This window comes from Tursiops truncatus, chromosome 7 (genome assembly GCF_011762595.2).
Source record: "Tursiops truncatus isolate mTurTru1 chromosome 7, mTurTru1.mat.Y, whole genome shotgun sequence".
In the NCBI taxonomy this organism is placed as follows: Eukaryota; Metazoa; Chordata; class Mammalia; order Artiodactyla; family Delphinidae; genus Tursiops; species Tursiops truncatus.
In genome coordinates, this window is record NC_047040.1 from 9,145,874 (window position 1) to 9,162,445 (window position 16,572).

Sequence of the window (16,572 nt, forward strand, 5' to 3'; positions counted from 1 at the left end):
CTCACATGCCGCGGAGCGGCTGGGCCCGTGAGCCATGGCCGCTGAACCTGCACATCCGGAGCCTGTGCTCCGCAACGGGAGAGGCCACAGCAGTGAGAGGCCCGCGTACCGCAGGAAAAAAAAAAAAAAGAGCTTACACAATCCTGAATCTTCTGACAGTTACCTGGCAGGTAGTAAACAGATGGCCTTTCTCCCTTCCTGCCCTATTTCTCCAGATGCCAAAGATCAGTATGATGTCTATAAACCACAAAAAGCAAACAGCAATCTATATGTTGCTGAGAAAATGATTCTCAATATTATTTCTCAGAATCTGAGAGGATCTTGTCTTTGGTCTATTAGTTTCTAACAAAAGTTTACTTTGTAGCATTTACTTTTGAAATGTGCTGAAGCTATTTTAATATTACGTTGTTGCAATTATTAAGCTAGCTGAAAGTTAATTTACCTGTATATGATTTTAGCATTATTAAAGCTTATAAAATAACACAAAACAGCCAAGATGGTGAGTTTTGTGCTTTGCTACTATGCAATCCTCTACTCCATAGTCAGTGGTTTCCTTTCATGCACGGTTAAAATAGTTGCCCCATCCTATCCTAAGGGGCAAGACACACCCTTTCTGTCTCAGTCGACCACGCCTGGCTTTAGCAGTACACTGGATGCTTTCTCAGCACAACCTTGGCAAAGTTGAGATCAGCAGATTCCATGAAGCGCTTTGGTTTTCTCTCTGACTCAGCATTAGGATTACCATAAACTTTCTATCAGGTTGAATTTCACTTCCCCAAATTAAAGTACAATTTAATTATAGCTATTCTTACTAACCTTTTTTATCTGATGTGACTGGTTTTATTGATGAAAAAGAACTCCCCAAGTTTTGAAATCTACATATAATATACATTGCTTGGTTAAGTATCCCTACCTTTATTAGGTATCTGCGCCATTCATATTATACATGTCACACAAAATCAACTCTCTAGGCCTAAAAACTATGATTTTAAACAAATCTTATAAGTGAAAGTGAAAATTCATGGAACACCTTAACCTTTTGACTGCTCTGAGAACTTGTACTTAGCACATCATTGATTATTAACTTGAATTTTTACTCAATTATTGTATAATTGATTTCTCTAAATTGTCAGAACCTATATATTTATAAAGTCCCTTTTGCAGGGATATAAGCCCATCTATCACAGCAAAGTTTCTATTACCATCTGAATGGACTTGCATTTGTCCATAGCAAAGTGCACTTATACCAAGTTATTAAATTCATGGTTATTTTCATTAGCATTTATATTTGCCTCTTAGAATTGGCATAGAATTTTGAATCACATTTATAGAGCAAATGGCTATTTCAATATTTATCCTTGTAATTATCTTAAAATATGACCATATATTTATCTTTTTATTTAAGGGACTTATTCCCAAGCAGAAAATATATTATTGTCATTAATGTTACCTTTGCAAACATTATTTGTAACTGTATTTTGTATTTTTCAAAAGAACTTACATTCTAAGTATTGGTGACAAAGAAAATTATTGACTTTGAAAACCCCGATCAAAAAATTTACAGTCAGAATTTCAAAATTCATGCTGATATCCCAGTTTCTCCATTTACACATTTACTCATTCGTTCATTCAATAAACATGAATCGGGTACCTACCACATGGGTGAGTATGCAAAGGTGAGTGAGATACGGCCTCTGTCATCAAGAAATTTACTTTGTTGATTTGCAAGTGGGAGCAGGTATGACTGTTCATACACTGGTATCATTTATGAGAGAGATGGCAAAAAGAGAGAGGAGTTTCAAATATTTTAAATTGGAGAATATATATGAAAGTCACAAAGCTTTGAATAAAGAAAGGTGAGTTTCTTTCTCCTTCTCCCAAGAAGAAGATCTGGGGAAGGCATTCTTCCTTCTCTTACATGAAAAATCAGGGCAGGGCTTCCCTGGTGGCACAGTGGTTGAGAATCTGCCTGCCAATGCAGGGGACACGGGTTCGAGCCCTGGTCTGGGAGGATCCCATATGCTGCAGAGCAACTGGGCCCGTGAGCTACAATCACTGAGCCTGCGTGTCTGGAGCCTGTGCTCTGCAACAAGAGAGGCCGCGACAGTGAGAGGCCCGTGCACCGCGATGAAGAGTGGCCCCCGCTTGCCACAACTAGAGAAAGCCCTCGCACAGAAACGAAAACCAACACAGCCATAAATAAATAAAATTAAAAAAAAAAAATCAGGGCAGGAGATGTTGCAATCAGGGCAGTACAGGCATGGGGCTAGCAGGAGAAGCCTCCTAGAAGAAGTAAGGCCATCAAAAACCTTAATAAGGCTGTCTGAGAAAGACAGAAGGTGGTAAAGAAGCCCTCTAGGAACCACAACTGTGCAAAAAAGGCTGGCCCTGTGGAGAGGAGCTGAGGGCAAATCTGATCAAGACAAATTTATAGATGATGCCTATAGCAGGAGAAGCAGTCAAGAAATGATCTAATTTAAGGAAACAAGTGTTTGAAGGGTACAGTTAGCTAGATCCAGATACTGGCCAACATTGGGGTTTGGCTCAAATGCCTGAGTCTTTCAAAGCCATCAGGATGCTGACGCGGAGTAGCTACCTCATCAAGGAACAAAGGAGCCGTCATCACAGGGATTCTCCGCGTACAACACAGCTGGATGAATCCAAGTGCAGGATGCAAGGCCTCCTGGGAGGTGAGGGTGGGCCTTAGATAAGGAAACAATGGCTGAGGTGAATAAATCCCAGTGGTGGTTCCCAGCAAAAGCACAGCTGTGCCACTCTGGTAGAGTGAGGCTTGCACCAGCGGTCAAAGAACCTTCCAAGAGAACTCTAAACCGTCCACATCCTTGGGCTCCACAGATCTATCTACGGGTTCCTGAGCTGTAGCAAACTCTAGAATCAGGTTCACCTCACCATTCCCTGGTTATTGCCAATTGTACCTAACTTGAGTATCTACCTCGTTTCAGACTGTCAGCCTGCCCTGATCTCAAATGTGTGTTTGCCACTTCGTTTAGGTCTTGACTTTCTAAATTCCTGGTCTCCAAACACTGAATATTATTTCTGGATGATCCAGGACTGGGGGCCGCCTGCGTCCATTTGCTTTCTTCAGAGTCGTCAGAGGGGCGTCATGCAAATCCCCACCTGGACCCCAAGGAAATGTGACCTGGTCAGAAGGCAAGTATACTAATTAGAGGAAGTGCGGTCTCCAGACCCAGAGGGTCATAGGTGATAAAAGAGATGAGCCCAAAATGAGTGGGGATGAGACTGGAGGCTTCAGTTTGTGTGACCAGAGAATCCACATGACCCAGGAGGGGTATACTGTCTCTAGATGGTCCTCCCAGAAATAATACCTCCTATCCTAAGATGTGCAGATTGTTTGCTGATAAGATTAAGGTGCTTCTTTGTATAACACCAGGAGGTGACTAATTTGATCCTGGAAATGTAATCCATTCAGCGTATTTGTAGGTTCAACAGAGAGGATATTGTAATAACAGCTGAAAATAGAAGGATGCTTATTCCCTGGGAAGCAATGAAAAGCAAAGACCAACACCCAGGAGGCAAAGGGGCCTTGATTAATGTAATGTCCTGATCCACTTAACAGGTACCTCCCACAAGCTGAGAGATATTCACGAGGCTGCCACAGTATTTTTGTACTCAGTGAGTGTCTACCATGTGCCAGAGTGCTGTGAAAAGTGTCTGTAGTTAGTTAAATGGAAAAATAAGGCAGAATTCCTACATTTGCAGAGCTGACAGTCTTTTAGGGAAGACAGATATGTAAGCAAATAGTTTCAATACTATGAGTTAAGTGCTTTAATTCAAAGTGTCATGGAAACCCAGAGGAGGGAGTCTAATCTTCCCAGAAGGGTCAGGGAAAACTTCTCATGGGCGGTGTCTCTAGAAATTAACAAGGGTTCATCCCTCCAGCTAGCCGGCCTTCCATTCATTCATTCATCACTTATGTGTTGAGTACCTCCGGTTGTTCTAGATGCTGTGCATACAACATTGAACAAGACGAAGTCCCTCCCTGCGTGACGTTTGCATTCTGATGGGGGAAGTGGATGACATTACCGGGAGAAACTCAGAATGGTTCCTTCAGACCATCCAATATCCACCCTCTGGCCTCATTTCCTCTTCCACATGTATTTTCCTGAGACCAGAGTGCCTTGAGCTCTCAAATGGGAGCAGTTTGATCTTTTCGTAAGTACAGCTCTCATTGTGAAACAGAATTGCCAGTTCATTGCTTACCATCACAATGGGATAATTTCAGAACTGCAGGATCAGATAAAATCAGGTTCCTGAAAATGCAGAGCTAAGCATCAATTTCAAGCAGAAATAAAAGTGAGACGCGGGATGCCCAGACTCTGCCATGAGAACTCCTTACCTTCCTTTACCAGTGGAGGTCTTTTCTGCCAGTAGAACAATAAGTTCTCTTTTCCAGGAAAAAGTATGCAGAAGAGCAGCCGGAGCTTCTTCATGAATTGCAGGAAGAATTCCCAACACCCAGCATCTAACAGGAGTGAACCCAGGGACTTCAATTTCTCCCAAGACCCTGAGTCTTCAGACCTGGGGCCCTTTCCGTGGCGCCTGCAGCCCGTGTTGCACCGTGACTCACAGTGCAGAGAGAGCCAGGGACTCTCTAGGGTGACCACTTCCTGAAAGAACACTCAGGGCTATCTGTCCAAGAAGGAAGTGGGACAACGGGGGGCCAGCGCCTCCCCTTCTGCACACAGAGGTCCTTCTTCTGCAAAGAGACGCATGCTCTCTGCACCTCTTGTGGGATTTGGGGCCCACTTCATGGTGTTTAAAGGTGACAAGGAAAAACATCTTAGAGAAAGCTAAAATGTTTCCCACACTAACATTTGGGGAAAACTCTAGCCACTGGAACCACTGGTTTTAAATCAGACTAGCCTTCAAAGATCTCCAATTACATCTTTAGAAATGATCACAATTTCATAACAGAGGCAAAAGAAAGGCAGTTAGAAACTTCTGCAGAGCACAGGTGGTACCACTCTGAAAACTCGTATTTCCTGTTTGCCAACATGTCTGCTTTAAATCTCTCAGGCAGTTAATTACATCGCAAGCGTTACACACCAGCTTTTCCTCATATTTATAGCTTTCATTTTAAAAAGTTATTCAAGTCGTACATGTTTGTTGTCAAAAAATGAAAAGTGCAGGCAAACATAAGGAAAATTTTCAATTCCCCATATTTCCGCCACTTGAAGATAACCGCTGTTGGCACTTTGGTGTACATCCTTCCAGCCTTTTTTCTGTGTTTAGGTGGATCTTAGGATGAGCTTCTCAACAGCCATTCCATCCCACACCATTGTGGAACATCCACGCAGTTTTGTTGGTATTTACCCACGCTGAGCCCCTGTGTAGATCCTGATTTGGCTAAACTAACTTAAAATAAACTCATGCTCTTGCCACAGTGTTTTAGGGACCAGCACCTAATCCAGACCTAAGCCAACCAATGCAAAGCACTTCCCTGGCCACCAGGAAAGTCATGTGATCAAGATGATCCAGTCAGAGGAAAGCCTAGGACTCCTGCCGAGGGGCGGGGTGGAGGACGACACTCACTCACTCACTCACTCACTCCTTCTCTGGGTTTGGACTCAGAGACCTGGGAGCTATTGGTAGCCATTTGCCTCCACAAGACAAACCATCTCTCAGGTGAAGCAGACGCTTCAGAGGCAAAAAAGAGATACGAAAAGAAATCAGGTTTTCAAAGGGTTTTCTGAGATGCTAAATTAAGCTAACACCAAAATCTGACTTACTTCTGGAGTTGCTAGTTAGATGAGCCAATAAATTTGCCTGTTGAAATCAGTTTAAATTGAATGTCTGTGACTTGTAACTGAGTGTATCCTAAACAACTCATCTCGATATTTTCATTAAAATGGGGCCATATTGAGCATACTGTTTATAACTTCCTGTTTAAAAATACATCATAATTATCATTCCTTTTCAAGATAAATATACTTTTACAAAATTATGAATCGCTTCAGAGTAACATATTGTTATGAGCAGATTTTAAGTTATACATCTAATCCCCTATTGTGAGGCGTTCACATCATTTCCAGGTTTTTCCATACCGTATCAATATAAACAATTCTGGGCTGAGTCCCCTACATATCAGAGAACACACTTATTTCCTTCAAACACATTTCTAATGTAGAATTTCTGAGTCGAAGTATGTCCTTTTTAAGAGACTTTTGATTCATATTGCCAGATGGCTCTCCCAAAAGGTTATTTCAATTATATTTCAACCAACAGAGCATGAGAATGCCAGAAAACTCCCTCATTCCTCCCAGTCCAGAACCCTCAACATATATAAAGTTTCAACACAAAGTCTCTATTTCATAAATGGTAACCCATTGCTGATTCAATTTGCATTTTTAAAAACCATATACAGTGTTTGGAGGTTTTTTCCATGTATTTATTTGCTTATTATATTTCTCCTTTTCTGAGTTGCCACTGACATTCTTTGCCCATTTTTAATTGGAGCATTTGTTTATTTCTTACAGATGTGTAAGAGCCATTAATATATTGAGATTATTAAGCATTTTCCTATTATATATGTTACAAATAGTTTTCTCTGTACACCACGTGCCTTTTAACTTGAATATGGTATTTTTGACAGTTCTGAAGTTTTAAATTTTAGCTCATCAATCCTCCCCTTTATTGTTTCTGCCCTTCTGTGTCATTCTCTAATCAGAGAATTTGCAGTCATCAGGATTCAGCCTCTGCTCATAAAAATGATATGGCATGAAAACACTGATGTTCAGGGTGCCTGAGATTCTGACCACTTGGGAGGCAGCCCAGGAGCTGTCTGAACCCTCCAACCCTGACTGCTTTTCCTTGCCTCCCTTGGAGTGAGGTGTGGTCTGTGATTAAATTATGGCCCACAGGATGAGAGCAGATGTGATGCAACTTCCAGGTTGTTCTCTTTAGAAGGGGAAATTCCTTCCCCTTAGATTTTCACTCTTTCCTTGGGTTGGAGTGAAGAAGTGGTGGTAATCTTACAGATGAGAACGATACCTAGGGAGGACAGACAGCACAAGCTAGAAGGCTCTGGGGTCCCTGACACTGTGGAATGTCCATATCTCCAAGACTACTTAAAACTGGACAGTTTTGCAAACGAGAAGTGAACTTCTCTCGTGTGTGAGCCACTGTTATTTGGGGTCTTTATTACAGTCAAACCCATATCCCAAGTTAAATGATAATACATGACCCCATTTTACACACACACACAACCCAGCATAAGAAAAGATAAGGAAAATTACATACCAAATTGTTAACATTAATTCAGGGAATGGGATTGTAGGAATTTGGGGAGAAATGAATTTTTCTTTTAATATTGATTAAAAAGTTTTTTTTAATCCAGGTTGCTTTGACTCAATAACTTACATTACCCGAGGTCATTAAACACTTTCTTTTCTTCTTTTTTTAAAATTTATTTATTTATTTTTAGCTACATTGGGTCTTTGTTGCTGCTCGCGGGCTTTCTCTAGTTGCAGGGAGCAGGGGATACTCCTCGTTGCGATGCACAGGCTTCTCATTGCGGTGGCTTCTATTGTTGTGAAGCATGGGCTCTAGGCACACGGGCTTCAGTAGTTGTGGCACGCAGACTCAGTAGTTGTGGCGCATGGGCTTCATTGCTCCGTGGCTTGTGGGATCTTACAAGACCAGGCTCGAACCCGTGTCCCCTGCATTGGCAGGCAGATTCTTAACCACTGTGCCACCAGGGAAGTCCCCAAGCACTTTCTTTTAACAGCCCCTTTTCATGTAAATTCACAGCCCAGACACTATGGGCTAGAAGAAATGTGTAATTGAGGAAAGGGTACAAAAATATGACAGGTGGAATAATCTAGTTCTAACAGAACTGGGAATGTGTGTTCTATAACTACCCTGTACCAGTATTCAATGACATCATTATATTTCTTTTTAGATATACATTTTTATCTTTTTTAAAAGTTACCAGCCCTTTCTACTGGATTCTGAGATATAGCATATAATATGTATCTCAATACATAATGTTTTTCCTGTAAAAGGAAAAATATTTTAAATCATGTCAATACTCATATGACAAAAGCTCTTATATTTTTAAAAATTCCTTGTAAATTCTAATTTTTCATTCATCTGTGCCTATAAATATTTAAATTAGCTATGTTTTTAAAATATATGTATATTTGTCACTTTCACTCATAGAAAAAGATCTAGAAGGATGCACAGCAAATTGATAATAATGGTTATTCTCTAGGATGGGTATCAGGTTAGCTCTGGGGGGAGGGAAACCTAGAAGACATTTCAACATTTTTTTTTATTGAGGTATAGTTGATTTACAATGTTGTGTTAGTTTCTGGTGTACAGCAAAGTGATTCAGTTCTACATATATATATTTATTTATTTATTTATTCTTTTTCAGATTCTTTTCCATTATAGGTTGTTAGAAGATATTGAAAAGAGTTCCCTGTGCTATACAGTAGGACCTTTTTGTTCATCTATTTTATATATAGTAGTATGTATTAATCCCAAACTCCTAATTTATCCCACCCCTTCCCCCTTTGGTAACCATAAATTGGTTTTCTATGTCTATGGGTCTGTTTCTATTTGAAAATAAGTTCATTTGTATCATTTTTTCATATTCCACACATAAGCAACCTCATATGATATTTGTCTTTGTCTGTCTGACTTACTTCACCTAGTATGATCATCTCTAGGCCCATCCATGTTGCTGCAAGTGGCATTATTTCACTCTTTTATGGCTGAGTAATATTCCATTGTGTGTGTGTGTGTGTGTGTGTGTATATATATATATATATCACACCTTCTTTACCCATTCATCTGTCAGTGGACACTTAGGTTGCTTCTATGTCTTGGCTGGTGTAAGTGGTACTGCTGTGAACATTGGGGTGCATGTATCTTTTAGAATTACAGTTTTCTTTTCCAGATATATATGCAGGAGTGGAATTGATGGTTTATATGGTAGATCTATTTTTAGTTTTTAAGGAACTTCCATACTGTTTTCCACAGTGACTGCACCAATTTGCATTCCCACCAACAGTGTAGGAGGGTTCCCTGACTTTTTGTATTAATTAGGTTTGTAATGTTTGTACTTTTACAGTGAGGCTGAATTCATCTATTGAGTTCATAAATTTGGAAAACAACACAAAATTTTAAAGAGTAGGAAAAATAAACAAAAAAATATTCTTTAAATGAAAAATCTATAGCTTATGATTTTCCAGGAATATGTTTTAGCTGTTGATAAGCTATTAGATTAGATGATTTCCACTGCATATAACAGAAAACTCCAATGCAAATAGACCTGAGGGTCCTGAAGATCTTTTTTTCATCTAGCAAGGAAGCGACGTGTCAGATCCAAGGTTGGTTGGAGCCTGGCTCAGCATGGTGGTCAGGATCCAGGCTCTGTCTGTCTTTTTGCCTCATCATCCTCCGCATGTTGGCTGCTTGCCCTCATTCTGATTCCCCTCACAAGATGACCACAGCAATTCCTGGCATCACATCTAGACATTACAACATCCGGAGAAAGAAAGGGGCCTCTCTACCCGTGTCTTCTTAGGACAGAGACACTGTTTCCAGAAGTCCCAGAGCCAAGTTCCGTCCAGCCTCACTGGCCAGAACTGAGTCACAAGCCCTTTTCTGAACCCACCTTTGCAAGAGGAGGGGAACTGCCACTTTGACTGACTGATCGTCAACCATAAGTGATAAACACACAGGAACCAGGTAAAGCAACCAGTCTTCCTAAGAATTATCTATTCATTCCCGCAAGCCGCGTGGCATGGCCAAAAAAAGAAAAAAACCTGTTCATAGATCAGAAAACTCAATATTGTTAAATTCTCCTCCAATTGATCCATATATTCAATGCAATTCCAAAAAAACCTTAGCAGGCTTTTTAAACATAGAAATTCACAAGTTGATTCTAAAGTTTATATGGAAAAACAAAGGACCTAGAATACACAGAACTTTGGAAAAAGAGAACAAAGTTGGAGGAATAACACTACTGAATTTTAAGATTTACTAAAACAGCTACAATAATTAAGACAGTGTGATATTGGTGCGCAAATAGACCTATACATCAATGGAGCAGAGCAGAGCTCAGAAAAAGACGCATACATATATTGGCAATTGATTATGGACAAAGATGTCAAGGCAAATCAAAAGTAAATGGAGAGGGCTTCCCTGGTGGCGCAGTGGTTGAGAGTCCACCTGTCGATGCTGGGGACACGGGTTCGTGCCCCAGTCCGGGAAGATCCCACATGCCGCGGAGCGGCTGGGCCCGTGAGCCATGGCCGCTGAGCCTGCGCGTCCGGAGCCTGTGCTCAGCAACGGGAGAGGCCACAACAGTGAGAGACCCGCGTACCGCAAAAAAAAAAAAAAAAAAGTAAATGGAGAGTATTTTCAATAGTGCTGTAATATTTATTTACTTTTTATTTTATTTATAAAAATAATGAACCTTGACCTGTACCCTTAATTGTAAACAACATTCAACTTGAACGGATCATAAACCTGAATGTAAAAGCAACAACTTTACAACTTCTAGAAAAAAACATAGGAGAAAAAAATCTTTGCAACCTTAGGTTAGGCAATTATTGCTTATATAGAACACAAAAACTTAAGCCATAAAATAAAAAGTGCATAATTTTTTTCAATATCGAAAACTTCTGCTCTTTGAATTCTCACAACTTAAAAATAAAAAGACAAGTTTTTTTAAATAAATTTATTTATGTTTTTGTTTATTTATTTTTGGCTGCATTGGGTCTTCGTTGCTGTGCACAGGCTTTCTCTAGTTGCAGCGAGCGGGGGCTACTCTTTGTTGTGGTGCAAGAGCGTCTCGTTGCGGTGGCTTCTCCTGTTGTGGAGCACAGGCTCTAGGTGTGCAGGCTTCAGTAGTTGTGGCGCACGGGCTTCATTGCTCTGTGGCATGTGGGATCTTCCCGGACCAGGGCTTGAACCCTTGTCCCCTGCATTGGCAGGCGGATTCTTAACCACTGCGCCACCAGGGAAGCCCAAGACAAGTTTTTTTAAGGGCACAGGATTTGAATAGACATTTCTCCAAAGAAGACATACACATGGCCAAGAAGACATGAAAAGATGCTCATTGTCACTAGTCATTAGGGAAACATAAATTAAAACCACAATCAAATACCACTTCATACCCACTAGAAGAGCTAGAGTCAAAAGGCAGACAATAACTAGTGTTGAGATGATGTGACGAAATCGGAACCCTCACAACGTTGGTGCAAATGTTGGTGTAAAATGATGCAGCTGCTTTAGAAGACAATGTGGCAGTTCCTCAAAAGGTTAAACATAGAATTACCATATGACCTAGCAATTTATTTCAAAGGTATAACCCAAGAGAAATGAAAACATATGCCCACACAAAAACTTGGACACAAATGTTCACAGCACCATTATGCATAATGGCCAAAAAGTGAAAACAACGCAAGTGTCCATCCACTGGTGAACAAATAAGCAAAGTGGGGTATAACCATACAACAGAGTATTATTCAGCTGTAAAAGGAATGATACATGCTACAACATGTATGAATCTTGAGCACATTATGCTAAGTGAAAGAAGCCAGAAACCAAAGGCCACATATAGTGTGATTCCGTTTACATGAAAGAACTGGAATAGGCAAATCTATAGAGACAGAAAGTAGATTAGTGGTTGCCAGGATCTAGGGGGAGGAGGGCATGAAGAGTGACTGCTGGTGGGTGTGAGGTTTCTTTTTGGATGAAAATGTCCTGGTTAGATAGTGGTGGTGGTTGCATGATTTTGTTTATATACTAAAAACAACTGAATGGTATACTTTAAAAAGGAGAATTTTGTAGTATGTGAACTATAGCAACTAAAGCTCCATTTTTTAAAAAAAGAAACAGATTAAAGAAAAAATGTTCTGCTCTTTCAAAGAAAGACAATTAAGAAAATGGAAAGACAATCCAGAGACTGGGAGAAAATATTTTCAAAACATAGATCTTATATTTGTAAATCAACTGTATTCCAATAAAAATTTAAAAACATAGATCTGATAAAAGAAAAGTAACCAGAATATAAAAGATCTCTCAGAGTTCAGAATATAATAAGAAAACAAACAATTCCATCTTTATTTTATTTTTTAAAATTTTATTTATTTATTTATTTTTGGCTGCATTAGGTCTTCGTTGCTGCACACAGGCTTTCTCTAGTTGCAGTGAGCAGGGGCTACTCTTCGTTGTGGTGCACGGGTTTCTCATTGTGGTGGCTTCTCTTGTTGCGGAGCATGGGCTCTAGGTGTGGGAGCTTCAGTAATTGTGGCACGCGGGCTCAGTAGTTGCGGCTTGCGGGCTCCAGAGCGCAGGCTCAGTAGTTGTGGCACCTGGGCTTAGTTGCTCTGCGGCATGTGGGATCTTGCCAGACGAGGGATCGAAACCGTGTCCCCCACATTGGCAGGCGGATTCTTAACCACTGCGCCACCAGGGAAGTCCCGGTACTCTATTTTAAAAATCATTTGAATACTTTACCAAAAAGATAGAGGAAAGGCCAATGAGCACATGAAAAGATGCCCAACACCATTAGTCATTAGGAAACCATAAATAAAACTACCATGAGAGACCTCTACACACCTATTAGAATGTCTAAAGTTGCAGCGGGAAACTGACGATACCCAAAACTAGAAAATATGTGAATCACCTGAAACTTTTACCCTCTGCTGGTGGCAATGTGATGTAGGACAATCAGTTTGGAAAACAATTGGGCAGTTTCTTCGTTTCTTTAAAAGTTCATGCAGTTACCATACAGCCCAGCCTTTTTACTCCAAGATATTTACCCATGAGAAATGAAAACATGTGTTCACACAAAAACCTATACACAAATGTTCATAGAATTTGCCTAATAGACAAAAAATGGAAACAATACAGATGTCCATTGACTGGTGAATGGATAAACAAGCCTTGGTACATTCATACCAAAAATACAACTCAGCAATGAAAAGGAATAGTTAAGTTATATACACACTGACACACACTATGGGGGCAAATCTCAAAAGCATGATGCCAAGTGAAAGAAACAAGACACAAAAAGCTACCGAGGGGGCTTCCCTGGTGGCGCAGTGGTTGAGAGTCCGCCTGCCGATGCAGGGGACACGGGTTCGAGCCCTGGTCCGGGAAGATCCCACATGCCGCGGAGCAGCTGGGCCCGTGAGCTGTGGCCGCTGAGCCTGCGCGTCCGGAGCCTATGCTCCGCAACGGGAGAGGCCACAACAGTGAGAGGCCCGTGTACCGGAAAAAAAAAAAAAAAGCTACCGAGTGCATAATTCCATTTCTGTGATATTCTGGAGAAGCCAAAACTGTAGAGACAGAAATCAGATCAGCGGTTGCCAAGAGTTAGGGGTGAAGAAAAGGACGGCTACAAAGGGACAGAAGAGAACTTTTTGGTTTTGATGAAATTGTACTATTCTTTGTGCTGGTGATTATAAAATTGTAAACATTTGTTAAAATTCAGAGAACTATATGTTTCAAATGGTGATTTTTTTTTACTGAATGTAAATTATACCTCAATAAATCCATTTTTTTAAAAAAACTAAGTATATCATCTTAATCCACCTCCTCTGCCTAAAAAAACTATATTGAAAAATTTTTTTTTTTAACGTAGGGAGAGTCCCATGAATAAGAAGGAATGTCAGGTAGTTTTACTTTCTCAAAAGCTTACATTCTTCATTTTCTAAGACACAGTTAAGCACAGTGATCATTCATACATCACCAGCTTTGTTAAAATTTTTAGCAGTAGACAACTTACTTTTTTGAGAAAGAAATGAGCTTTGCTATGACTGCCTCTCCCTGTTCCTCCAAACTTGTCACACTTGTTTTAAGGCTGGAAGCCTGGCTGTTAGTTGGGAGGATGTTTTCTTTAAAGTGTTTTCACTTCCTCTCAGAGGAGGTAACTGTGGGCAATAGTGGATAAAGTCAGGAGAGATAAAATTGGATCCAATCTGCTCCTATGAGAGGTGTGGCAAACAAAATTCATGCTCTGCCCACACTCTCTTAGATCCTTTTATTTCCCCTGGTTATATGCTTTCCTTCCCAGCAGCCAGTATCTGCTTCTTTGTTGGAGGACCACCCTCAGGCTGCCCAAGTCCACCTGCCTGCTGCACTTTGTAAACCAGATGCCCCTGGAAAGAATTCACTCCCCTTGACTGTCAGATTACAGGAACTCCTTTGCACCTGGTGAGGACAACTCCAATGTACATTTTATACCAGTTCTCACGCTTTTAGGCTCAGCTGAATTGGCTGGGGATTGAATCACGTGCAGATTCTGATGCAGGAGGTCTTTGAGTCTCCAGTTCTCATAAGCTCCCAGGCGATGCCAAGGCTGCCCTCCAATGGCTCCCACTTTAGGCAGCAAGGGTCTCTTTTCAGAGCTCCCTACAGGATCTAGCCGAAGATGACAGGTGTCTTGACGACTTGGTCTACTTGAGTAAGAGTAAATAAATACCCAGGGACAAAACGTGGATGAGATGGAGAACATGTGGTTCCACAGGCAGGCTATAGGAGAATCATCTCCAGAAGTTTCCAAAGCACCCCAGGATTTAGGAATTGAGTGAGGTTCTTGAGACGAAGGTATATTCATGGGCGGAAAAGCTTACGAAATTCCTGCCTCCTCCCTGCAACTACTGATAGGCAATGATCTGCAAGATGTCTTTGAGCTGCGGGCAAGGGGAGCTGGGGCCATGCACACACAGGTGAGGCTGTACAGGGTTCAGCTGTGTCTGACAGCAAGGAGCCAAGGTGCATTGCAGACCATTTCAAAAATTTTAAGAAGGATTCTGGTGGCAACTAGCAACGGACAGTCGCTGGCAGGCAGACTGGTGTGCCTTTCGGCTCTGTCAGGAGATTACTTTGTTAGACCACGTCACAGAGTACATAGAGCTATTCATCAATCTAGTCCATATGACAGCTCCACGAAGCAATGATAAGGTGTCAAGGTTATGAGGCTAAAAAAAAGTCCTCTCTTCTGTCCTCCCCTGACACTCTTCCAAACTACTGCTAGAACACTTATTTCTCCCCTTCATTTCATTCAACAAATATTCACTGAATGCAAATATGTGCTTATTTGAACCTGTTTGCACCCTTGGCCAGATGCCCTTCAGGCTAAGAAGCCAGGTTTATGCTCAACTACATGAAGGCAGAAGGGTTTATATCTTTGCCCCTCAGTTGTCTCTGTCTGTCTCTGTCTCCCTCAAGCTTTCTTTTTAATTTTTTTTAAAGTTTTTTTTTTGATGTGGACCATTTACAAAGTCTTTTACTGAATTTGTTACAATATTGCTTCTGTTTCATGTTTTGGTTTTTTGGCCGCGAAGCATGTGGGATCTTAGCTCCCCAACCAGGGATCGAACCCACACCCCCTGCATTGGAAGAGGACCACCAGGGAAGTTCCTGGACCACAAGGGAAGTTCCCTCAAGCTTTCTTTAAAATTTTCAGGACATAACCCAGAAGAAAGTAGAAGCTCACTTGAGGGTCACTGTAGCAGAAGGTACAGAAGCTGAAATGGGCAAAATGCTTGGCAAAGTGGGCTTTGCAGTTGATGGTGAGTGATCCCTGCCCCACCACAGACCTACCAAACCAGACTCTTCAGGGGCGAGGCTGGGGAAGCTGTGTTTTAACACCTGCAGTGATTTTAATGCAAATAAAGGTTGGGTGCCTTTGTAGCATAAGAAAATGGCTCCAACTCTAGGATGGAAAAATTAGATACTGGGCATGACAGGTCCCCAGTTACATCTTCCACCTGCTGCCCAGATTGTCTGAAGAACAAGGACCGGCCAGGACTAGCGCACAGCTGCGAAGGAAGTGGTCCCACCATATGAAAACCAAATAGAGGTGGACTCAGTGACATAGCAACACACATGATAACTCACAATGAGTTCCCGACAGCAAGGGGTCAGTCACACACATACACACACACACACACACACACACACACACACACACACACACACACTTGACTAATACCTTTGTTAAATACAGCAATTTTTTTTTTGGCCATGTGACGTGGCATGCAGGATCACAGTTCCCCGAACAGGGATCGAACCCATGCCCCCTGCAGTGGAAGCATGGAGTCTTAACCACTGGACCACCAGGAAGTCCCAATACTGCAAATTTTATTTCTCTTTGATAAGTTCTCCCTTTGATACAGACTTGAATTATGTCAAGTTATAAAATGGCTCAGTCATATACAAATGATAAATAAGACACTTAGTAAATAATCCACTTTTTCTCCCACGAGTTCTTACCTTCTTCTCCTAAACAGCTTGCCGAGCACTCAAACTGCTGGTACTAGTTAGGAATATTTAAAAGTGATGGTTCCCATGTTTATATATTTCACGTAATAAGTTTTTTATTCCCAAAGCAAATACTCAACAGCTCTCAGAGCCAATAGGATATTTATTGGTCAGGGAAAAGCAAGAGAGAGGTGGAAAGGCAGGTGTAGGGCTCATGGCCCGTATCAGGGGCCATGCAGAGCAAGAGGCCATGGCTGTGCTCTCCTGATTCCCAGGGTCAGACGGCCTTCCTGAAGCAGATGG